The sequence below is a fragment of the Mus musculus genome, chromosome 12 (assembly GCF_000001635.26).
Source record: "Mus musculus strain C57BL/6J chromosome 12, GRCm38.p6 C57BL/6J".
NCBI classification, from domain to species: Eukaryota; Metazoa; Chordata; class Mammalia; order Rodentia; family Muridae; genus Mus; species Mus musculus.
In genome coordinates, this window is record NC_000078.6 from 59,307,837 (window position 1) to 59,333,249 (window position 25,413).

Consider the following 25,413-nt stretch of genomic DNA (forward strand, 5'->3'; position numbering starts at 1 on the left):
GTCAACCCAGAACATGATATTGATGATATGTATCTGGAAAAAGGCAAGGCGCTGGAATCCGGAATGTCCAGTGTCTGGCTGGCTAATAACAATCTTATTATGGGCTTACATTCATGTTCAAGCAGTCTTCTCTGGTAGACATCCCACAGCAGTTAGGCAACTATGTGTATGAACCATCTCTCCATAATTCCTTGGCTTCAGTTGCTTTTGGAAGGTCTGGTACAAGTGACTTTTTTCTTATTAGTTTTGAGACAGGGTCTTACTATGAAACCCAGTCTGGCCACAAACTCAAGATCTCCTGCTTTCACTTCCCAAGTGCTGTGGTTAAAGGCAAGTGTCAACATGTCCTATGTGACATTTAGATTCTGACAACTTCCCTGTTGTTTCTGAACGGTATTAGATGAAGACATCTCTGATTAATCCCATGGTGGTTGGTCTCAACTCTCACCTCTGGGATGTGATCTGTCCTAGTCAGTCTTCCTTGATGCCCTGTTGTTAGGGGTAAGTGACAGATGTAAAGGAGTTAGTGCCAGTAACTGCTTTTTTACCAATTCTAAGCCACTAAGAAGTTTAGAAACAATGGCTCTTAGGCTATATCTATTTGGAGTCTATTTTTATGGTTTCATTCTGACCGTCCTTGTGGGTGATGTCCTAGCAACTTAAAAAATACTGCTCATGTTCTTTTGTTAGAAGCTGTACTTTTGCAGACTCTTAATAGGAAGTTGTTATAAAGCTTTTCAAAAATACAACCAACAAGAACAAATATTTAAAGAAAATTTGTTTAAAAACAAGTACTTGTTTACAGATGCTTACAGAGATATTTATTAAGTGAGTGATGCCCAATGCCTTTGACTTGCTAGGAGGCGCTGCTTGCAGCACGCAGCTTATCCTTGCTTTAAGGAGAATACTCACAGTACAACTAGGAACACATGAATACACAGACCTGGGATAGGTAAGTGCCACTAACAATTCTTGTTTGGAGAGTACCAGTAAGTTTTCTCCTAACTTTGAATCTTAGAAAGCTTATAGAAGCTGGTCTGCACCTTCGAGGGGGCAGATCAGCCTGTCTCCCCATCTCAACACCACACAGTCTGCAGGACTCCCAGGAGATCTGCTGCAGCCAGGACAACAGGTAGGAGAGTCACCCAAATAACCGCAGGAGCTGGGAGTCCCGTTCCCCCCCCCCGCTGCCCCCCCCCCAGGTGCCCAACAGAAGTGGGACTCCTCCTCTATGCAGGAAAGTCATTTCCTTTACGGTGTGCACCTGTGTGGGGGCAGATCAGCCTGTCTCCCTCTCTCTCCCCCTTAGTCTCAGCACCGAAGTCTGCAGGGCTCCCAGGAGATCTGCTGTAACCAGGGCAACTGTCTGCAACTCTCCCGGATGATTGGCTGCAGTTAGGGCCACAGATCCCCCAGGAGATCTGCAGCAACCCAAGGACACAGGAGGCAGGCTCCACGTAGAGTCACCCAGGCCAGCTAACACCAGAGATTACCAGATGGCGAGAGGCAAGTGCAAGATCATAAGCAACAGAAGCCAATATACTTTGACAGCATCAGAATCCAGCTCTCCCACCATAGCAAGCCATGACACCCCAAAACACCTGAAAAGCATGACGGTGACCTAAAATCCCATCTCATGAAGATCATAGAGACCTTTAAGGAGAATATAAATAACTCACTTAAAGAAATACAGGAAAACACAGTTAGACAGGTAGAAGCCCTTAAAGAGGAAACAAATTAATTCCTTAAACAAATACAGGAAAACACAATCAAACAGGTGAAGGAATTGCTAAGACCTGACCGCAGGTCAGGGTGATGTAGGAGTGAGTGTGTGGTTGGGAGAGTACTCTCTTAGAGGCAAAGGGGAGGAGTGATGGGATGGGGGTATTGCACAGGGGAAGGGGGACAACATTTGAAATGTAAATAAATAACATGATCAATAATAAAGAGGAAAGCTTATAGAATAGATCAGAGATAGATTCAATACATAAAGGAGATATTTAAAATTAGGATGATTTATTTTATAGTTTAATTAAAAATCTTAATTGTGCGTGTGTGTACACACATTCACAGACAAGGGTGCCAGAGCCAAGTACTGGGGCTGAAGTTATAGGCTTTTCTGAGCTATGGGATATAGGTTCTTGTGAGGAATTGCAGGCTGGTCTCCAGTCGAGCTGAGGTCTGAACCCCAATGGTCATAATTCACCTACATGACACAGTAGGCGTTCCCTCATGCTCCTGGAACTCTGGCCCCTGCCTAAGGTACCACCTCCCACAGCCCCCACAAGAGAAGCATGGTCAGTAGTCACATAGGCAATGGCCCAAGCTTCTGACCTTCAGGCTAAATTCCTCCCCATTTACCTAGCAACAGTGAAGACCATAAAAAGGGTTGCTCAGCCCCCACCTTGCTCTCTCCTTTGTCCTCTAATCTCTCACTTCTCTCTCCTCTTCCCTTCCTCTTTGTCTTCTTCTTTCCTCTCTCCTTCTTTCTCTCTCTTTCTCTATAGCCTCCCCCCTCTACCTTCTCTCTTTCTCTGTGCTTTCTATAATAAAGCTCTTAAACCATAGAGAGTCTCTGCTTCAAGACCTGCTGCGCACTCTGGTCAGTGTTGGGAACTCCTTCCCTCATCCCTCTCTCCTACAACCCTGGTGGCGCTAGCAAAGTAGCTCTGGTGTCCCCAGGCATTGCTGCCCCTTGGCTACCCCCTGAAGAGTGGGATAGAGGAATGCTCACCCAGGGATGAGTGGATAGGGTAGGTAGCAGCCCTCCCATGCCTGACTGACAGGGAATAGGGAAACTCTGGTGGGGTGTGGGCCTCTTTTCCCTTCCCCCACCTCCCACCCCAGGCCTCCCTTTATTTTGTTCCCAACAGGTTCTGGGAGTCAAACTCTGGAACCTGTGCCATCTCTCTAGACGTAGTTAGCTTGATTATATAGTAGAATGACAACGAAGTTCTATATATACTAACTCTCAGGGTTTTATTGTTGTGAAGAGACACCAAGACCACCAAAAATCTTATAAAGAAAAATATTTAATTGGGGTTGGCTCACAGTTAATTGGTTTAGTCCATTATCCTCATAGTGGGAAGTATAGTAGTGGGAAGTGCAGGCAGACATGATGTCAGAGAGCAGTCAAGAGTTCTACATCCAGATTGTCAGGCAGCAGGAAGAGAGCAACACACTGAGCATGGCTTGCACATATGAGACCTCAAAGCCCATCTCCAGTGATCACTTCTTCAACAAGGCCTCACCTCCTAATAGAACCACTCCATATGGGCCTATGGGGGGCATTTTTAGTCAAATAACCACATTACATTCATTGGCCATATCATAATACAAAATGCACTTAGTCCAATTCAAGAGTCCTCATAATCTATAACAGCCCCAAACACTTGATTCAAAGTCCAAAGTCTCACCTGAGATTCATGCAATTTCTTAACTGTAATCTCCTATAAAATCATAATAAAAAAGCAGATCACATATAATGGCACAGGGTATATATTACCACCCCAAATGGTGGAAAGGGAGTGAAAGATCCTGACAGAATGTAAAGGGCCACAGAAGCCCTGAAATTGGCAAAATTGATTTCATTGTTTGCAGAACTAGCTTCACTGATTTAGAAAAATAGAGGTGCACAATGCTCTGGCCACTCCTTGAACCCATGTGTCTGCCAATGTTTTGACCGTTCCTTGAACCCATGTGTGTGCCCACTGATGAAGCCCATTGCCAGGTGTTTGTGATATTGGTTGCTGAGAAAGAGTCAGAAAATCTCCCCAGCAACCACAGTTGGGCTAATCCGGAGTTGCTACACCTGCACCAGACTCTTTCCTTGTACCCCTCCCATACCCATTTCTTGAGAATAGACATTGTTTAGATCTGGAAATCCCCTACTCCCCCCTTCTGCTTTCCCCCCTGAGGGCCTATAAAAACTGGGACCCCTTTCCCCTTGGGGTCAACTCCTCTACCCTTGTGTGGGATATAAGTCGTCCCCAGAGCTCTGGCTTTCCCCGAATAAAGCCTCATGTGGTTTGCATCAAGCTTGGTCTCTTGTGAGTTCTTGGGGGTCTGCTATTGTCCTGAGGCCTGAGCAAGGGGCTCCTCTCAGAGTCTTTCAGGAGCATAGTGAAGAAATACTGTAACAAAGCAAGACTAAAAACCAGCTGAGTAAACTCCAACCTCTGTATTTCTATGACTGATGTCAAAGGGCTCTTCAGATTTCCAACTTCTTTTAGCTTTGTTGACTACAACACAGTTCTTTCTCTTTGGCTGGTTCCACTACTGATTAATAGTTTTTTGGGGCAGGTATCCCACAGCTCTGGCATCTCCAACATCTTGTTGTCTCCAAGGCACTTCAGGCTTCACCTTCATAGCTTTACACAATGTCCTTTCTAGGCCTAAGTGGCTTTCCTGAGTCTCAGAGAAATGTTTTATAATCCCTTTCATCTATCCATGACTTTATATCCAGAATTATGAGGCTGAAGCTGCTAAATTCTGCTGCTTGTTGGGGCTGGAAGATTACTCCCCTCACTGAAATATACCTTTATCAGCTTTCTGTTTTCTATGGTTTCCTTTACTGCCTATTTATGACTGTTCTGGAACTATCTTTGTAGATTAGGTTGATCTCAAACTCAGAAATCTGCCTACCTTTGCCTCTGGAGTGCTGTGGTTAAAGGTGTGTACCACCATACCTCGCTCTAAGCATTTCTTTAGTTCCTTTTCGTACTTTGGAGGCTTGGCTGGGTAGAATCTTTCCCTCAGGTCACCACTCCTTTTACTCCAGTTAAGAACAGGATTTTCTTTAATCTGTTTGTTTCCTAGATCAGAGGAATTAGCTCCATTCCATTTCCTGGTACCAACCTCTGTCTTAGGGTTTTATTGCTATGAAGAGACACCATGACCATGTCAAATCTTATAAAGGAAAACATTTAATTGGAGCTGGCTCACAGGTCAAAGGTTTAGTCCATTATCATCATGGCAGGAAGCATAGTAGCAGAGATGGTGCTAGATAGGTAGCTGAGAGTTCTACATCCGGATTGGCAGGCAGCAGGAAGAGAGAGCCACATTTAATGTGGCTTGAACATCTGGGAACTCAAAGTCCACCCAGTGCTCACTTCCTCCAACAAAACCACACCTACTCCTCAAGTATCACATATGAAGATATGTGACTTATCTTAATAATGCCACTCCCTGTGAGTCTATGGGGACCATTTCTATTTAGACCACTATATTAACTCAGCTTCCACTTTTCACATACATCCCAGTAGCATATCTGTATCGGTGACAAAACCAGAACTTCAGAGCTCTTGTACATGTTAGGAACTGTGCTAGTGACAACAAACACACTCACTTCCAATGTAAAAATGCACCATACAATTTCAAGTCACACATTTTACCAAGACACAGAGACATAGACCAGGGTTTCAAACAGGAGGATTGCTCAGATGCCAAGATTTTCATCTGAATTGTGCTGGTTAAAAGTAATGAGAACAAGCCAGGTATACTGGTGCATACCTTTATTGCAACACTGGGAGACAAAGGGAGGCATGTATGTAAAAGTATCTTTTATTCACCTGAGTTAATTGTCATCTCTGAGGCTTTCTGCCTCTGTCTGCAACTGAGGCTTAGTCCTGGAAGCTTCTAGCCACTGTACAATCTAATCTAGCCTTAGAATGTTTTCAGCCTAGACTTGCTGGTGAATAAGCTCACCTTTTTTTTTTTTTTTTTTTTTTTTTTTTTAAATTTCTGACCTCTAGTTGTCCGGTTTAATGCAGCTGTTCTGGATCACACTTCTCTCCAAGCTGACTGATTCAATCTAGCTTCTCTCTCTCTCAGCCTTTCCTAAATTGCTCTACTTGGCCTTGTACTAATTTTGGCAATATGTTCTAATTTTCCGATTCCTTCTCATTCTCTGGCTCATTCTATCTTCACCTGTGTCTGTCTACCTTATTCTCTCTCTCTCTAACTTGTCTCTGTACAACTGCCCCAGCAAAACTGCCTCCTCTTCTTCTTCCTCCTCCTCTCCCTCCTCTCCCTCCTCTCTTTCTCTCTCTCCTCTCTCTCTCTCCTCTCTCTCTCTGCACTGCCTCCCCCCTTTTTTGAAATAGGGTTTTTCTGTATAGCCCTGGCTGTCCTGGAACTCATTCTGTAGACCAGGCTGGCCTTGAACTCAGAAATCCGCCTGCCTCTGCCTCCCGAGTGCTGGGATTAAAGGCATGAGCCACCACTGCCCGGCTTTCTGCACTGCCCCTTAAGTAGCTTCCCTTTCTTCTCTTCTCGTGAGAGTTGGGCAGATCCTATTCTATTAAATCATTTTCTGATGCATCACTTTGTCTGCCACTCAATTAGACATCACTTTCAAACATGGGTGCTTCCTTCTACAAACTAACTTTACCTTCATTGTTTGAGATTAAAGGTATATACTAAGGGCATGTCTGCATTCCAGGAAGAGGGATTAACAGTGTGTGCCGAGGGCTGAGCCACACCACAACTAGGAACAGTTTTTTTTTTTTTTCAGTAAATGGCACAATCTTGGGGTTCACATGTGATCAAATATCCGGCAACACAAGTGGATCTCACAAGTTCAAGGTCAGTTTCGTCTACCTAGTGAGTTACAGGACAGCCAGTGCTACAAAAAGAGACCCTGTCTCAGAAAAATCAAAACCGAAAAAAAAAATCAGTAATGTTAAAAGATTTTCATTGAATGTCTTAAATGTTAACAGTCCAAATATAGTGCATATTGCATAAAACAGACCCCTTACTGGGCACATTGCATGCATTTTGTATGTATTAAACTCATGTCTATAATTCTCCAAACCTTTGCATAACACAAAGTTCAGGCATATCACTTTATACATTTCTAGTCATAAATACACAGAATATTAAATACTAAAGTTATATTAAAATACTTGCTTATTCAGTGGTCACTTAAAAGACTAGTATATATGGGAGCAACCAACCACATTTTGATTGAGTTTAAGGCCCACTCTGTGAAATGGAACCCATACTTTTTACATTGGTAAAGGGGTCAAGAACCTGAGACCAGACAGGCCACAGGCCTAGGGGACAAATGCTATTATTATGTTAAAGGAAAATAGCAATAAAATGACTCTTAATAACATATCATTATACCCACAGATCAGTGCATATGTTTGTGTTCATTGTCAAGGGGATAGTTTCCTTAGCTATTTCCTTGTCATTATTTTTATTGTTATATAGATAAACTACCAATTTTTATTTATTGATGCTTTTAATCTTACCACTTTGCCAAAAATGTTTAACAGCTCTAAGGGTTTTTGTCATGGAAATTTTATTTCTCTTTCAATTATGACAGATAGCTTTGCTGCGTATCATATTCTGGATTGGCAGTTTTTTGTCTTTCAGAACTTGAAATACATTCCAAGTCTTCCCTGATTTTATAGTTTCTGGAGAGAAATCTAGTAATCTAATTCTTATTGTTCTACCTTTATATGTGATTTGGCATTCCTCTGTGGCTGCTTTCAAATCTTTCCCTCCTTTTGATCTGTACACTTAGTGACTTAGTATAGTTCAACAATGGGAACTTCTTTTGTAGTCTCCTATGTGTGATGTTCAAAACACCTCCTATATATGAATTGGCATTTTCTTTCATAATTCTTGGTAAATTTCTGCTATGGTTATGTTAAAAATATATTCTATGCCATTAGAGTTACACCCTTTCTTTTTACCCATGACCTATAGATTGTTCTTTTCATAGTATTTCATATATCTAAAAAGTTTTGTTCTTGTCATAGTGTCTCATGTATCTGAAAAGTTTTGCTGTAACTTCTTACCAGGCTCAATACTCTCTTCCATCCTTGGTCCATTCTATTGCTGAAGTCTTCAAGAGGGCATTCTATTTTTGTTTTTATTCTTATATCATATATTACATCTACTGTTGTCCCCGGCCCTGTTTGCATACCTCCCCTCTACCTGAGATCCAGCTCCTATCCCAGGGACATCAACCAAACAAGGCGTTATAAGCTACAATAAGACCAGACACATAGTACCACATGAGGAATAGACAAGGAGGAAAACCCAGTAGAAGGAAAAGGATCCCTCAAGTAGGCGAAAGAGTCAGGGAGAGGCTCTGAGCCCACTGTTAGGATTTCCATAAGAGCATGGAGCTCCTCAGCCATAACAGAGGGCCTAGAACAGATCCCTACAGTCTTCCTGACCTCTGCACGTTCCCATGAGTCCTGATCAGTTGATTCTGTGGGCCGAGTTCTCCTGGTATGTCCCTGACCCCTCTGGTTCCTCTGTTCCTTCCTTTTGAGGACTCCAGAACTCCACCTAATGTTTGGCTATGGGGTTCTGAATCTGCTTTAGTCAATTGCTGGAAGACAGATGTCTCCTTGTCTTCTTTGATGATGATTCTGCTAGGTTCCAGTCCTAGCATACTCTGCAGGCAGGACAAACTGTAGATTTTAGGTTTTGTGATTGGGACAGTGTCCCTCAAGAAAGTATTTTTATTGAATTCCTTTTTCATATTTTAGACTCACTTTCTTATTCATTGAGATGATTTTCTGTATTTTCTTAGAATCCATTCAGGAGTTTGTGTTTTGTTTGATTTTTTTTGAACATAAAAACATAATCATTCTTTATTTTTTTTGTCTGGCATTACATCCAATCCATTCTGAATGTAGGCTGATACTGTCAGCTTAGTAAGGTTTGATGGAGTCATTTGGTCTTTCATGCTCTTGTGGTTTGTATTGGAATTTTCAGATATGGAGTTAGGTTGTTGGTTTATTTTGTTTATTGTTTAATTTTTTATTTACTTCTCTGTTTTAAATTACTCTTTTTCTAACAAAGAAAGTGGTTGCATTGCCCAAGAGGGACTAAGGTGTTATAGACTTTCATACCTAGTCTTGGGGCACCAGACACATTTTCCAATATTCCTCTACTATTAGAATATTATTTGTAAAAATAGTCACTCTCAAAGAAGCATCATAATGTCAAAGTATGGTAACAATCAAATAAAATGTCAGCCATTTCTTTCTTTTTTTTTTAAACAAAGATTTATTTATTTTATGTATGAGTACACTGTAGCTGTCTTCAGACACATCAGAAGAGGGCATCAGATCCCATTACAGATGGTTGTGAGCCACCATGTGGTTGCTGGGAACTAACTTGGGACCTCTGGAAGAGCAGTCAGTGCTCTTAACCACTGAGTCATCTCTCCAGCCCCAATAGGGATGGTTTCTAATATTGGAGGCTGCCTCTCATCTGCCAGCTGTGGGGTACCATTTCCTCCTTCTCCTCCTCCTCCCCCTCATCTTCCTTCTTCAAGTTCAGAGATGTCTGAAGACTCATGAAGCAAGACGTAATCTCGGCTACTGAATCCAAATTTAAGTACATCACTTTCTTTCAGTTCATAGTATCTCTGTGGCTCAATACGCTTGTTGTTTAAGAACGTTCCGTTGGCTGAGCAGAGATCAATGATGAAGGGCTTCACACTCCGATCAACCGTGCCATCAGCACGGGTGGACTCCACAAGCCGGTACTGGAAGACAGCATGTTGCTTTGAGCAAGAGGGATGGTCAATGGGAATGTCTGCGATGCGTCGATGTCTACCCAGAAGGTATGCACTTTGCCGATGGATGTACAAGACTGGAAGCAGCTCATCATTTTTAAAGGGGTAGAGACGCCACCGTTTTTTGGGGATCCGGGCTTCTGGGGGCTCATTGTATTTAATAACCACACCCTGGAAGGTATTAGTGTCCTCAAGAAGTGCCCCAGAAAGTTCAAAGCATGGTTTTTCTTTAACGGGCACCTCTTTGCTTCTGTTACCAGCAGGGTGAGGGATCACCTCTTCTTGAACCTCACCGCTGCCAGCACTTCCATTCTGCTGGCGATGCTCCTGGCGCCTGGCATTATGAAAGTCCCTCTCTTCTTCCTGAGCCTTCAGGTTCTGGCTGTCTCTATCCCGGCCCTGTCCACTGACAGGCCTCTCATCAGAGCTCCTCCTTTGGCGGGAATGGCTCCGGTGCCGGGCTCGCTCATCACTGTTCCTAGCTCTCCTGTGTTCCTGTTCTGATGGCTCCCGGGGTTGTGGATCCTCTCGTCCTCTCAGCGGATGGTCCTCACGTTCCTGCTTCACTTTGACCATGGAGTAGTGGGGACTCCGGCTTCTCTTAGTTGGAGGGGACTTGCTTCTTCTCCCGGAGGACTTCCTTTTCTTTTTGTCTGGGGACCGACTAGCATTGGGCTTGGCGGTGGACAGGCTAGCAGCTGGAGCGCTGGGTTCGGGGCTCAGGCGCTCCTGCTTCACCACCACGGACACCAAAGCGTTGCCTGACCCGTATCTCTGCCGCTTGCTACTCCCCATCCTGTGTCTCAGCTGAGAGTGAATTGCACAGTCCCTTGAGCTGCTTGAGCTTTTGAATCCTCTCCAGAGACTTCCTCCAACAAGGCCACACCTACTCCAACAAGGCCACACCTACTCTAACAAGGCCACACCTCCTAATTCTTCTTAAGTAGTGCCAATCATTCAAATAAATGAGCCTATGGGGCTATTTTTCAATATTAAAATAATATATTTTAATTTTCTTTTTTTTCTTTTTTTATTACGTATTTTCTTCAATTACATTTCCAATGCTATCCCAAAAGTCCCCCCCCCCCCCCCGCCACTCCCCTACCCACCCATTCCCATTTTTTGGCCCTGGCATTCCCCTGTACTGGGGCATATAACGTTTGCCTGACCAATGGGCCTCTCTTTCCAGTGATGGCCGACTAGGTCATCTTTTGATACATATGCAGCTAGAGTCAAGAGCTCTGGGGTACTGGTTAGTTCATAATGTTGTTCCTCCGATAGGGTTGCAGATCTCTTTAGCTCCTTGGATACTTTCTCTAGCTCCTCCATTGGGGGCCCTGTGATCCATCCAATAGTTGACTGTGAGCATCCACTTCTGTGTTTGCTAGGCCCCTGCCTAGTCTCACAAGGGACAGCTATATCACGGTCCTTGCAACAAAGGCTTGCTAGTGTATGCAATGGTGTCATCGCTTGGAGGCTAATTATGGGATGGATCCCTGGATATGGCAGTCTCTAGATGGACCAACCTTTTGTCTCAGCTCCAAACTTTGTCTCTGTAACTCCTTCCATGGGTGATTGTTTCCAATTCTAAGAATGAGCAAAGTGTCCACACTTTGGTCTTCGTTCTTCTTCAGTTTCATATGTTTTACATATTGTACCTTATATCTCGCTATACTAAGTTTCTGGGTTAATATCCACTTATCAGTGAGTACATTTCATTTGAATTCTTTTGTGATTGGGTTACCTCACTCAGAATGATGCCCTCCAGGTCCAACCATTTGCTTAGGAATTTCGTGAATTCATTCTTTTTAATAGCTGAGTAGTACTCCATTGTGTAAATGTACCACATTTTTTGTATCCATTCCTCTGTTGAGGGACATCTGGGTTCTTTCCAGCTTCTGGCTATTATAAATAAGGCTGCTATGAACATAGTGGAGCATGTATCCTTCTTACCGGTTGGACATCTTCTGGATATATGCCCAGGAGAGGTATTGCTGTATCCTCCGGTAGTACTATGTCCAATTTTCTGAGGAACCACCAGACTGATTTCCAGAGTAGTTGTACAAGCTTGCAATCCCACCAACAATGGAGGAGTGCTCCTCTTTCTCCACATCCTCGCCAGCATCTGTTGTCACCTGAATTTTTGATCTTAGCCATTCTGACTGGTGTGAGATGGAATCTCAGGGTTGTTTTGATTTGCATTTCTCTGATGATTAAGGATGTTGAACATTTTTCAGGTGTTTCTCAGCCTTTCAGTATTCCTCGGGTGAGAATTCTTTGTTCAGCTCTGAGCCCCATCTTTTAAGGGGGCTATTTGATTTTCTGGAGTCCACCCTCTTGAGTTCTTTATATATATTGGATTTTAGTCCCCTATCTGATTTAAGATAGGTAAAGATCCTTTCCCAATCTGTTGGTGGTCTTTTTGTCTTATTGATGGTGTGTTTTGCCTTGCAGAAGCTTTGCAGTTTCATGAGGTCCCATTTGTCAATCCTCGATCTTACAGCACAAGCCATTGCTGTTCTATTCAGGAATTTTTTCCCTGTGCCCATATCTTCAAGACTTTTCCCCACTTTCTCCTCTATAAGTTTCAGTGTCTCTGGTTTTATGTGGAGTTCCTTAATCCACTTAGATTTGACCTTAGTACAAGGAGAGAGGAATGGGTCGATTCGAATTCTTCTACATGATAACAACCAGTTGTGCCAGCACCATTTGTTGAAAATGCTATCTTTTTTCCACTGGATGGTTTTAGCTCCCTTGTCGAAGATGAAGTGACCATAGGTGTGTGGGTTCATTTCTGGGTCTTCAATTCTGTTCCATTGGTCTACTTGTCTGTCACTATACCAATACCATGCAGTTTTTATCACAATTGCTCTGTAGTAAAGCTTTAGGTCAGGCATGGTGATTCCACCTGAGGTACTTTTATCCTTGAGAAGAGCTTTTGCTATCCTAGGTTTTTTGTTATTCCAGATGAATTTGCAGATTGCTCTTTCTAATTCGTTGAAGAATTGAGTTGGAATTTTGATGGGGATTGCATTGAATCTGTAGATTGCTTTTGGCAAGATAGCTATTTTTACAATGTTGATCCTGCCAATCCATGAGCATGGGAGATCTTTCCATCTTCTGAGATCTTCTTTAATTTCTTTCTTCAGGGACTTGAAGTTTTTATCATACAGATCTTTCATTTCCTTAGTTAGAGTCACGCCAAGATATTTTATATTATTTGTGACTATTGAGAAGGGTGTTGTTTCCCTAATTTCTTTCTCAGCCTGTTTATTCTTTGTGTAGAGAAAGGCCATTGACTTGTTTGAGTTAATTTTATATCCAGCTACTTCACCGAAGCTGTTTATCAGGTTTAGGAGTTCTCTGGTGGAATTTTTAGGGTCACTTATATATACTATCATATCATCTGCAAAAAGTGATATTTTGACTTCCTCTTTTCCAATTTGTATCCCCTTGATCTCCTTTTGTTGTCGAATTGCTCTGGCTAGGACTTCAAGTACTATGTTGAAGAGGTAGGGCGAGAGTGGGCAGCCTTGTCTAGTCCCTGATTTTAGTGGGATTGCATCCAGCTTCTCACCATTTACTTTGATGTTGGCTACCGGTTTGCTGTAGATTGCTTTTATCATGTTTAGGTATGGGCCTTGAATTCCTGATCTTTCCAGAACTTTTATCATGAATGGGTGTTGGATCTTGTCCAATGCTTTTTCCGCATCTAACGAGATGATCATGTGGTTTTTGTCTTTGAGTTTGTTTATATAATGGATTACATTGATGGATTTTCGTATATTAAATCATCCCTGCATCCCTGGAATAAAACCTACTTGGTCAGGATGGATGATTGCTTTAATGTGTTCTTGGATTCGGTTAGCAAGAATTTTATTGAGGATTTTTGCATCGATATTCATAAGGGAAATTGGTCTGAAGTTCTCTATCTTTGTTGGATCTTTATGTGGTTTAGGTATCAGAGTAATAGTGGCTTCATAGAATGAGTTGGGTAGAGTTCCCTCTACTTCTATTTTGTGGAATAGTTTGTGCAAAACTGGGACTAGATCTTCTTTGAAGGTCTGTTAGAACTCTGCACTAAACCCATCTGGTCCTGGGCTTTTTTTGCTTGGGAGACTATTAATGACTGCTTCTATTTCCTTAGGGGATATAGGACTGTTTAGATCGTTAACTTGATCCTGATTTAACTTTCGTACCTGGTATCTGTCTAGAAATTTGTCCATTTCATCCAGGTTTTCCAGTTTTGTTGAGTATAGCCTTTTGTAGAAAGATCTGATGGTGTTTTGGATTTCTTCAGGATCTGTTGTTATGTCTCCCTTTTCATTTCTGATTTTGTTAATTAGGATGTTGTCCCTGTGCCCTCTAGTGAGTCTAGCTAAGTGTTTATCTATCTTGTTGATTTTCTCAAAGAAACAGCTCCTCGTTTGGTTAATTCTTTGAATAGTTCTTCTTGTTTCCACTTGGTTGATTTCACCCCTGAGTTTGATTATTTCCTGCCGTCTACTCCTCTTGGGTGAATTTGCTTCCTTTTTTTCTAGAGCTTTTAGATGTGTTGTCAAGCTGCTAGTATGTGCTCTCTCCCGTTTCTTCTTGGAGGCACTCAGAGCTATGAGTTTTCCTCTTAGAAATGCTTTCGTTGTGTCCCATAGTTTTGGGTATGTTGTGGCTTCATTTTCATTAAACTCTAAAAAGTCTTTAATTTCTTTCTTTACTCCTTCCCTGACCAAGGTATCATTGAGAAGAGTGTTGTTCAGTTTCCACGTGAATGTTGGCTTTCCATTATTTATGTTGTTATTGAAGATCAGCCTTAGGCCATGGTGGTCTGATAGGATACATGGGACAATTTCAATATTTTTGTATCTGTTGAGGCCTGTTTTGTGGCCAATTATATGGTCAATTTTGGAGAAGGTCCCATGAGGTGCTGAGAAGAAGGTATATCCTTTTGTTTTAGGATAAAATGTTCTGTAGATATCTGTCAGATCCATTTGTTTCATAACTTCTGTTAGTTTCACTGTGTCCCTGTTTAGTTTCTGTTTCCACGATCTGTCCATTGATGAAAGTGGTGTGTTGAAGTCTCCCCCTATTATTGTGTGAGGTGCAATGTGTGCTTTGAGCTTTACTAAAGTGTCTTTAATGAATGTGGCTGCCCTTGCATTTGGAGCGTTGATATTCAGAATTGAGAGTTCCTCTTGGAGGATTTTACCTTTGATGAGTATGAAGTGTCCCTCCTTGTCTTTTTTGATAACTTTGGGTTGGAAGTCGATTTTATCCGATATTAGAATGGCTACTCCAGCTTGTTTCTTCAGACCATTTGCTTGGAAAATTGTTTTCCAGCCTTTCACTCTGAGGTAGTGTCTGTCTTTTTCCCTGAGATGGGTTTCCTGTAAGCAGCAGAATGTTGGGTCCTGTTTGTGTAGCCAGTCTGTTAGTCTATGTCTTTTTATTGGGGAATTGAGTCCATTGATATCAAGAGATATTAAGGAAAAGTAATTGTTGCTTCCTTTTATTTTTGTTGTTAGAGTTGGCATTCTGTTCTTGTGGCTGTCTTCTTTTTGGTTTGTTGAGGGATTACTTTCTTGCTTGTTTTAGGGCGTGATTTCCGTCCTTGTATTGCTTCTTTTCTGTTATTATCCTTTGAAGGGCTGGATTCGTGGAAAGATAATGTGTGAATTTGGTTTTGTCGTGGAATACTTTGGTTTCTCCATCTATGGTAATTGAGAGTTTGGCCGGGTATAGTAGCCTGGGCTGGCATTTGTGTTCTCTTAGTGTCTGTATAACATCTGTCCAGGCTCTTCTGGCTTTCAGAGTCTCTGGTGAAAAGTCTGGTGTAATTCTGATAGGTCTGCCTTTATATGTTACTTGACCTTTCTCCCTTACTGCTTTTAATATTCTCTCTTTATTTAGTGCATTCGTTGTTCTGATTATTATGTGTCCGGAGGAGTTTCTTTTTCTGGTCCAGTCTATTTGGAGTTCTGTAGGCTTCTTGTATGTTCATGGGCATGTCATTCTTTAGGTTTGGGAAGTTTTCTTCTATAATTTTGTTGAATATATTTGCTGGCCCTTTAAGTTATAAATCTTCATTCTCATCAACTGCTATTATCCGTAGGTTTGGTCTTCTCATTGTGCCCTGGATTTACTGGATGTTTTGAGTTAGGATCTTTTTGCATTTTGTAGTATCTTTGATTGTTGTGCCGATGTTCTCTATGGAATCTTCTGCACCTGAGATTCTCTCTTCCATTTCTTGTATTCTGTTGCTGATGCTCGAGTTTATGGTTCCAGATTTCTTTCCTAGGGTTTCTATCTCCAGCCTCACTTTGGGTTTTCTTTATTGTGTCTACTTCCCTTTTTAGGTCTAGTATGGTTTTGTTCATTTTCATCACCTGTTTGCATGTGTTTTCCTGTTTTTCTTATAAGGACTTCTACCTGTTTGGTTGTGTTTTCCTGCTTTTCTTTAAGGACTTGTAACTCTTTAGCAGTGTTCTCCTGTATTTCTTTAAGTGAGTTATTAAAGTTCTTCTTGATGTCCTCTACCATCATCATGAGATATGCTTTTAAATCCAGGTCTAGCTTTTCGGTTGTGTTGGGGTGCCCAGGACTAGGTGGGGTGGGAGTGCTGCGTTCTGATGATGGTTAGTGGTCTTGATTTCTGTTAGTAGGATTCCTATGTTTGCCTTTCGCCATCTGGTATTCTCTGGAGCTGTGCAGGATACACTTGGCGGGGTCCTGGAACCAAGATGTCTGTGCAGGGTACACTCGGCAGGGTCCCGGAACCAAGATGTCTGCTGCTGATGCTCAGGCAAAATGCTCCCATGCTGGGCAGATCCCTATCCTCTGGCCGGGAAATAGGCCAGCTGTCTGTGCAGGATACACTTGGCGGGGTCCCGGAACCGAGATGTCTGCTGCTGATGCTCAGGCAAAGAGCTCCCATGCAGGGCAGATCCCAATCCTCAGAATTCTTATGATCGCGTGGCTGGTGTTGTGGGTATCTGGTGGCCGACTGTGCGCCCTAGCTACCCCGGTGCTGCTCAGACCGAAAGGGGCTTGTGCCCCTACTCAGACTGGGGTTTTTGCTTCCCTGACTAATGCAGTCTCAAGTCCCGCGCGATTGGATTGGAGCAGATGCTGTGTTCCACTCACCAGAAGTCTTAAGATCACTTGGCGGGTGTTGTGGGTAGCTGGAGGTAGTCAGCCGACTGTGCGCCCTAGCTACCCGGTGCTGCTTGGACCGGAAGGGGTCAGCCATTTCTTAAGCATCATACATTCTAGGAAGCAATGAATTTCTGTGTGTGTGTGTGTGCTAACATATTAGTTAATTTGGGTGAGTGGAAGGAAAACGACAGCAGTAAGAAAAGAAAACCCAAGGTAAGACAAGTTGTGAATATTGGGTTGACAGAGAGAAAGAGGAGGGGACAGTAGGGATCAAGGAAGGAAGATGGAGGCAGATTTCGCTGAAGGATGACTGGAAAGGAAGAAGTAGAGATATAGTTAAGTGACATATGCTAGTCCCAGCTCTTGGGATGTTAAAACACAGAAATTCCTCCAACTCTTGCCAGCCTATGCTGTTGGAAAAGGACAGTAGAAAAAAAGTGAAAAAAGCATGCAAACAAATAACCATAACACACACACACACATACACACACACACACACACACACACACACACACACACACACACACATGCTCCTTGCTCTCAGTTTCCTGAGAGTGCAGATCACAGAGAATCTCAGGGTGCAGAGCTGCCAACTCAGCAAGGGTCTTTTTGTTTTTAAATTTTTTTCATTTATTAATCATTTTATTTGTTTACATTTCAAATGTTATACCCATTATCAGTCTCCCCTCAATGAATCTCCCATCCCATCCCCTTCCCCATTGCCTCTAAGAGGGTGCTTTCCCACCCACCCACCCACCCACCCACTTCCGAGTCACCCCTCTAACATCCCCTTACTTATTGGGGCATTAAGCTTCCACAGGATCAAAAGCCTCCCTTCCCATTGATGCCAGATAAAACAGTCCTTTGCTACATATCTTGCTGGAGCCATGGGTCCCTCCATGTGTACTCTTTGGTTGGTGGTTTAGTCCCTGGGAGCTCTGAAGTGTCCGATTAGTTCATATTGTTCTTCTTATGGGGTTGCAATCCCCTTCAGCTCCTTCAGCTCTTCCCCTAATTCTTCCATTGGGGTCCCCGGGCTCAGTCCAATAGTTGGGCTGTGAGTGTCTGCATCTGTCTTAGTCAGGTGCTGGCAGAGTCTCTCAGAGGACAGCCATACTAAGTTTCTGTCTGCAAGTACATCTTGGCATCAAGGGTCTTCTTGACATGGCATTCTGCAGCTCTCCACTGTTCTCTGACAAGCTTGCTTCTACCACTTGGGGCGACTGTGTAGTTCTGCTTCAAATTGGTCAGTGGTTTCTTGGACTCATCAGATTGCTCTCAGGTATAACCCTTCTCTCAGACCTACTGTGTTGTCAGGCTGGCCTCCTGTGGTGTGCTCCTCATTGCTAGAGTCTCCATGCTCCATGGCCTGATTTCCACATTGCTGAAATCCACGCTTTAGTGTCCTCTGCCATTCCTCTTTCTCCTCTGCTGTGACATCTGCTGAGCCTTCTTCATACTATTCACTGTTGGAAGTGGCTTGTTCCCTCTCCCTGTTCCCCTGGAACCCCAACTGAGGAGCTGTGTTGATGCAGCTATTTTTGACTTCTCTGGGTCATACCATCCTTTCCCTGTTCTTTTCTGGAATCTTTTCAGTTCTTTTGTGGCTTTCTGGAGCTTTCTTTTTATTTTCTCTGTGAAGTTAAGCCTACCTTTCTTCTGATTCTTTCCCTAGCTCACACAGAGGCAGTCTTTAGTTTGCCATGTTTCTTGGACGTCAGCACATAAGTTTAGAAAAGAAATATAGAAAAAAAAATGAAGTAGCCAGAGGGTTTTAATCAGTTATTTTTAGGAACTCTAGGGGTGGATTTAGTTTTGCCTTATGCTGCTTGGAAGTAGAATAACACACAAACATTTATAAAAAAAACCTAATCATCTAAAATTCTCCCTACAGGAACTTAGTTAGGGTTATTATTGCTGTGATGTAACACTATGACCAAAAGCAATTTGTGGAGGAAAGAGTTTATTTCATTCACAGTTCCATATAACTGCTCATCATCAAAAGCAGTGAGGGCAGGAACTTATACAGGCAGGAGTCTGGAGGCAGGAGTTGATGCAGAAGCATGGAGGGGTGCTGTTTACTGGCTTACTCCTCTTGACTTGCTCAGCCTGCTTTCTTATAGATCCCAGGACCACTATCCCAGAGATAGCACCAACTACATGGACTGGTCCTTCCCACATCAGTTACTAAGGAAATGCCCTACAGTTAGAATTTATGGAGGCATATTTTTTAAATTGTAGTTTCCTCCTTTCTGATAACTTTAGCTTGTGTCAAGTTGACATAAAACTAGCCAGTACAGACACCAAGAGAGCACAAATTTGATGTGCTGTGATGAGTGTGTGTGTATTTTGTTATACAGTTACAATGGAGATCTACTCAACACCTTTACTTCTATGTCTCAAAAGATTCAACAGAACCACAATGGCTCAACAGAGCCTCAAAGGACCAACACAATTTACATTCTCTGTCTTCGGGAAGACATCGAACTCCAATTTCTTCAAAACAGTTTGCAAGTTGACAAGTCTATGGCACAAAGGGTACAATATCCCAAACAGTTCCAAGGCACTGAAACAACATAGAAGAACTCTGAAAGACAAGACCAGTCACCAAATAATAGTCACTGAAACAGTTCAAAAGCCACCCAGAGACTTCCCCACCATCTGATCCATTCCATCTGCAGACACCAAACCCTGACACTGTTGTTGATGCCAAGATATACTTGCAAACAGGAGCCTGGTATGGCTGCTCTCTGAGAGGCTCTGCCAGCACCTGACTAAGACAGATGCAGATACTCACAGCCAACAAATGGAAGAACAAGAGAATCAACTAACCAGACCCCTCAAAACACCCATGGACTAAATCACCAATCAAAGAACATACTTGAGCTGGTTCATGGCTCCAGCTACATAGGTAGCAGAGGACTGACTCATCTGGTATTAGTGGGAGGGGAGGTGCTTAGATCCGTGGAGGCTTGATGGCCCAGAAGAAGGGGGATGCTAGAGGGTTGAGGTGGGAGTGGGTGGGTGGGTGAGAGAGTACCCTATTAGAGGCAAAGGGGATGGGGATGGGGTGAGAAGTTCATGGAAGGAAGACTGATGAGGGGGATAACATTTGAAATGTAAACAAATAAAATGATTAATAAATAAAAAATTGTACTTAAGCAGATGAAGATATTCTAAAGAGATGCCGTGGCTTAGTAATTAGATTTTGGGATCTGTGGACCCCAAGAGACTGCAGTTCTCCTAGGAATCTCATTATGAGAGAAGAGAAAGCCTAAAGCTTAGACCAACCAGAGCAGGGAAACCTCCCCCCCTAAAAGAGACTTACAACTTATTAGAATTCCTTACAGAAGAGACAATGATAGGTCAATGTAGCTGTGAACATACCTTGACCAGGGCTCCTTAGATATCAATAATTCTAGTCTCCTACTTGAATTTTAACTTTACCTTAAGAACCCAAAGATGGACTTGGGGATACTAGAGCTCATTGTTTTTTCCTTCCTGATGTGACCACATTTGATGACTCTCCTCTGTCTGATGATTTTCACTGTGAATTTGGCTGTCTTAATGGCTTACTGAGGACAGCTAGGTTCACCTAGCTTGTTGGAGCACAGACTGTGACCCTAAGCTTAGTAACATTTATGACAACCATGAAGTGAGCAAAACGCACAGTTTGGGCTATCTGCAGAAATTTAACCATATGTGAAGAGAAAATATTGAACATCCTGGCCACTACTGGGATAGTTTCATTCCAGGGACATTTCCATTTTTTTTCTCTCTCTCTCCCTCTCCCTCCCTTCCCTCCTGTCCTTCCATCCATTTTCTTTCCTTCTTTCTTTCGTTCTGCCTTCCTTCCTTCCTTTTCTTTTTTCTCTGTTGGTTATTTTGAGAGATGGACTCACCATGAAGCCCTGGTTGTCCTGGAAATCATTATGTAGACCAGGATGGCCTTGAACTCCCAGAGATCTGCCTTCCTTTATTTCCTGAGTGCTGGGATTAAAGGCATGGGCCATCACACCTGGCTGAGAGACATTCTCTAATCTTCCAACTTCAGACAACATCAAATCCGTTTTGCCTTTTCTTGGTGAAGCAGAAGAATGATTATTTAGACTTATTTTTATCAGAAAAAAAATCTAAGGCACCACGTTTATAAAAAATACTGCTTTTTGCTTAGGCAAACTTCCACTTTTAGTATCAGCCTATGTGTAGAGATACTTTTACTTGATTTCTGAACCTTAGTCTGTTTAGAATACCCATAATGTGTCAATGTTAAAAGGAGCTAATTTGCTTTTGGCATAATTGCTAATAGATGATATATGTAAATAATGCTATAGAGGTTAGGCGTTTAATATCTAAATATGTTGTTAGGAATTGGGCTTCCATTTTCTGAGCTCTTGTTAATATAGGAGTTTGAAAATGGTTTCAGAAGGAAACTCAAGTACCCTTTTGTTGGAGTTTGAGGCAGGCAGGTCCCTGATAGCGGTCTATGTGAGGCTGCCTGGAGGAATAGTCTCTTCTGAGAGAGAATTCAGAGTGTCAGGCAGATCTTCTTAGGATTTTACTTGATTCTTGCATCCAAAGAAGAAATAGAAAAGGGTGAATTTTTGACTCAAGAAATGTATAGAGCTTGACAATGAAGTTCTATAAGTGGATACAGCAAGAAAAGGGAAAATAACACATGATGCTATAATCCTGGAGAGAAATTCTAGTGCCATGTGTCCACTCAAATCCAGAGACAACATTCAGTTTTTATTCTTTTGTTAAAATAATTATATTTCTTTGGAGCACTGAAACTTGTCTGTTGAACAATTTAGGATTGCGACAGACTGTGATGACTCTTTTGTATAATTAATTATAAACTTGGTATCTGTGGAAGCCAGAAAAGAGTATCAGATCTCCTGAAATTGCAGCTAAAGATGGCTATGAGCCATCATGTGGGTGTGGGGAACTGAACTCAGGTTCTCCGCAAGAGTAGCAAGCACTCCCAAATCCTGACCTGTCCCTTTAGTCCACATTTTGTGTGTGTGTGTGCTTTTAAAATCTATTTATTTACTTATTTAGACTGTGTGAATGCATGTGAACTACATGAGAACTTGATGCACATGGTATAGTTCCTGAAACTGGAGTTACAGGTGGTTGTGAGCTGGAAACTGAACTCGGGTCCTCTTAACTGCTGAGCCATTTCACCAGGCCATGTCCCTACCTTTTTTGGAAACAAGGTTTTATTATAAAGCCATGGCTGGTCTGGAACTCCCTATATAGACCAAGTTGACCTTGAACTCAAAGAGGTCCATCTGTATTTGTCTCCCAAGTACTAGGAATAAAGGCAGGCCCTAATCAACCAGTTTTGCAAGCATTGATTTTGCCAAACTATAGAAAGTTTATCACTTAAAAATTTTGTCTTAGTTAGGGTTTCTGATGCTGAGAAGAGACACAATGGCCATGGCCAGTCTTATAAAGGACAACATTTAATTGGGGCTACTTTGCAGGCTTGGAAGTTTAGTCCATTATTACCAGAGTGGGAAGCATGGTGGGAAACAGCAGCATAGAGGAAAACATGGTTTTGGAGAGGTGTCTGAGAGTTCTACATCTGGATCTGCAGGTAGTAGGAAGAGATAGTGATACTGGGCCAGATGTGAATATCTAAAACCTTAAAGACCACCCTATGTGTCTATGGGCCTATGGGGGCCTTTTTCATTAAAATTATCACAAACTTCAACTGATTATTGGTATATGAAAAAAAACCCCACAGTACTTTTTGTTAACCCTTTGATCTTTGTAAAAGTCTTAAAAATTAGATCCAATCTGAGCTTTTAAAAAATTCAAACTGTGGATAATGATTGTCCCAAAACACATCTTCCATTTGCTTTTTCTTTTCTAGGCACCCATTAACTGTACCATAGTCCATTCAGAATGAATGGAGGCTGAGATAGTTGACTGTTCAGATTCTTGCTTCTTAAGCTGTATAATAGATAAACATGAATAATTAGTTTAAAAAATAATAGTTTGTGTGATTTATATAGTATTTGCCAATTGAAGAAATGGGAAAAATACAAGGCAGTTGTGTTGCCGGACAGTGGTGGCGCACGCCTTTAATCCTAGCACTTAGGAGGCAGAGGCAGGTGAATTTCTGAGTTCGAGGACAGCCTGGTTCACAGAGTGAGGTCCAGGACAACCAGGGCTACACAGAGAAACCCTGTCTCCAAAAACAAAACAAAACAAAAAGCTATGTGCAAAATTCTGTCAATACATGCCAAGGTGAATGCATACCAAGAAAGCAGCAAATGCTTCCACTTGGGACGGGTTTTTCTCAGCAGCTGGGGTGGTTGAACGAGTGGGGATAACAGTGACTGCATTTAAACTGGCATAGCAGGCTAGAGCACAGCTCTGGTTGGCTCTGTGCCCTGCTGAATAGCTTGTACTCACCTCATTGAATATGCAACACATCTCCAGGACAGCATCTTGAATGAAGAAAAAAAGACAACTCATGGAGACTGTGGACTATGGAAAGCTAACAAGAAGGCTCCTCCCATACACACAGCTGTACCTACCTTTGCTCTTTTAAAGGAACAGCAGATTCAAATGGTGGCATGTTTTTACATTGCTTTGACTTTGTTAGTTTCTTAAGTTTTCCTTTTCTTTTTTTCTTTTTTTGGTTTTTCGAGACAGGGTTTCTCTGTTTAGCCCTGGCTGTCCTGGAACTCACTTTGTAGAGCAGGCTGGCCTCGAACTCAGAAATCCACCTACCTCTGCCTCCCAAGTGCTGGGATTAAAGGTGTGTGCCAACATGCCAGGCTTCTTAAATGTTCTTAGCTACTGACTCCTGAAACCAGTGGGACCTACTTAAGATGGATAATGATAGGTGTTTGGAAAGTCTTCCCTCTCTTTATAAAGAGGTTCCAATAAATCTGTGGTATAATGCTCACCTCTTCATGTCTTTTAGATTTAAAGGGCACCTGGAGAAAAAAAATCTTCCATCTGGATAAGTTGCTATTTGAAACCCTGGTATATATTTGTTTGCTTTGATAAAATAGATATTTTGTTATTGTATTTATGAGGTAATGTTGAGTATAATCTATTTATAATAGCACTGTTCCATATTTTATAAGAGATTTAATTGAAAAAATTTCTTGTTAGTGCTGAAACTGTATTATCTTACTGTGCCAAGAATTCTGAATTTTGCATCAACAGTAGAAACCTATTTTATAATATATGTTTTGTACAATTTTTTTGTGTGACAATACATACATTCATATATATATACACACACACATCTATCTATCTATCTATCTATCTATCTATCTATCTATCTATCTATATGCCTTCTTAGATACAAAGCTTGAGAAAACACTTTACAGAGATGGTGCCTTCTAAAATAGAACTGCTAATGACGTTCAATGTTTTCAAATATTAACTTTGTGTATTCCTAATTGTATTATGATTCTCCTCTTCAGCAAAGCAATTAGACAGGCCCTAACTCTGGGCCTCCTGAAAATTGAAAGATATTGAATGTTGGTAAGTCTGTAAACAAATACTTAATTTTTGAAATATGTTTACTCTATTTGTTGTGTTTTTTTAAAGCTTTGTAACTATTGTCTGTTAACACTCCATCAAGGCATTTGCTATTGATAGCTGTATTTTTATAAAACCTTATGACAAACTATCGTCTGTTAACTTTCTGAAGAAATACAGCTCCTGAAAAAGGAAACTGAACAATATTTTTGAGAGATTGGGGCTCCTCTCACCAGAAATACAGAATGAATCACAGGCAGAATATTTAACCTAAGAGCCATTCCTTCTATATCTTCTAGTTGCTTGAATTGGCCATAAAGGGTTCATTGGTAGTAATTCCTTGACATCTGTCACTTACTCCCTCAACATGACTCACACAGATCAGTACATACTTTATCTGGAAGGTTCATTAAAAGAATAGAACATGGACTTATAGAAAATCTCTCTCTCTCTCTCTCCCCCTCTCCCTCTTCCTCTCTCTCTCTCTAACACACACACCTATCTATCTATCTATCTATCTATCTATCTATCTATCTATCTATCTATCTATGGGATTTATTAGGGTTGCTTACAGGCTGTGGTCTATCCAGTCCAACAATGGTGGTCTACCAACAAAAAGCCCAAGAATCTAGTAGTTGTTGGACTGTAATGCTGGACATCTCAGATAGACTTTAGCATATGCTGGAATCTTGAAGAAACAGGTTTCATTTGGAGAAATTGAACTTACAAGCAAGAGTAAAGGCAAGCAGAAAAAGAGCAATGCTTTCTTCTTCCATAACCTCCATATAGGCTGCCACCAGAAGATGTGACTCATAGTAAAGGTGGCTCTTACCATCTCAAAAGATCTGGATTAAAGATAAGTCTTCCCATTTCAAATGATTAATTTAAGAAAAATCTTTCACAGGTGTACCCAGCATCTTGGATTTTAGTTAATTCCAGATGTAGTCAAGTTGACAACTAAGAAAAACCATCAAAGGAAGGTAGAGAAAAAAACCTGTCAGATGACTAATCACTGATATTTCCAAAGATATATTATTGTTCAGAGAGAAGTGGGAGAAGTCATCAGAATTGAAATGCACTCATGTTGGTCATGGTAGTACTTGCTGGTAATCCCATCACTCAGATAGCAAAAGTGGGAGGATCAAAAATTTTTCCTAGCCTAAGCTTCATGACAAGACCCCCATTTTAAACCAACAAGATAG

At 41.8% G+C, this 25,413-nt stretch overlaps 1 pseudogene; it reads right to left on the reverse strand.

Moving 5' to 3' along the window:
• Gm4930 (predicted gene 4930) lies at positions 9,184–10,392 on the reverse strand (annotated as a pseudogene).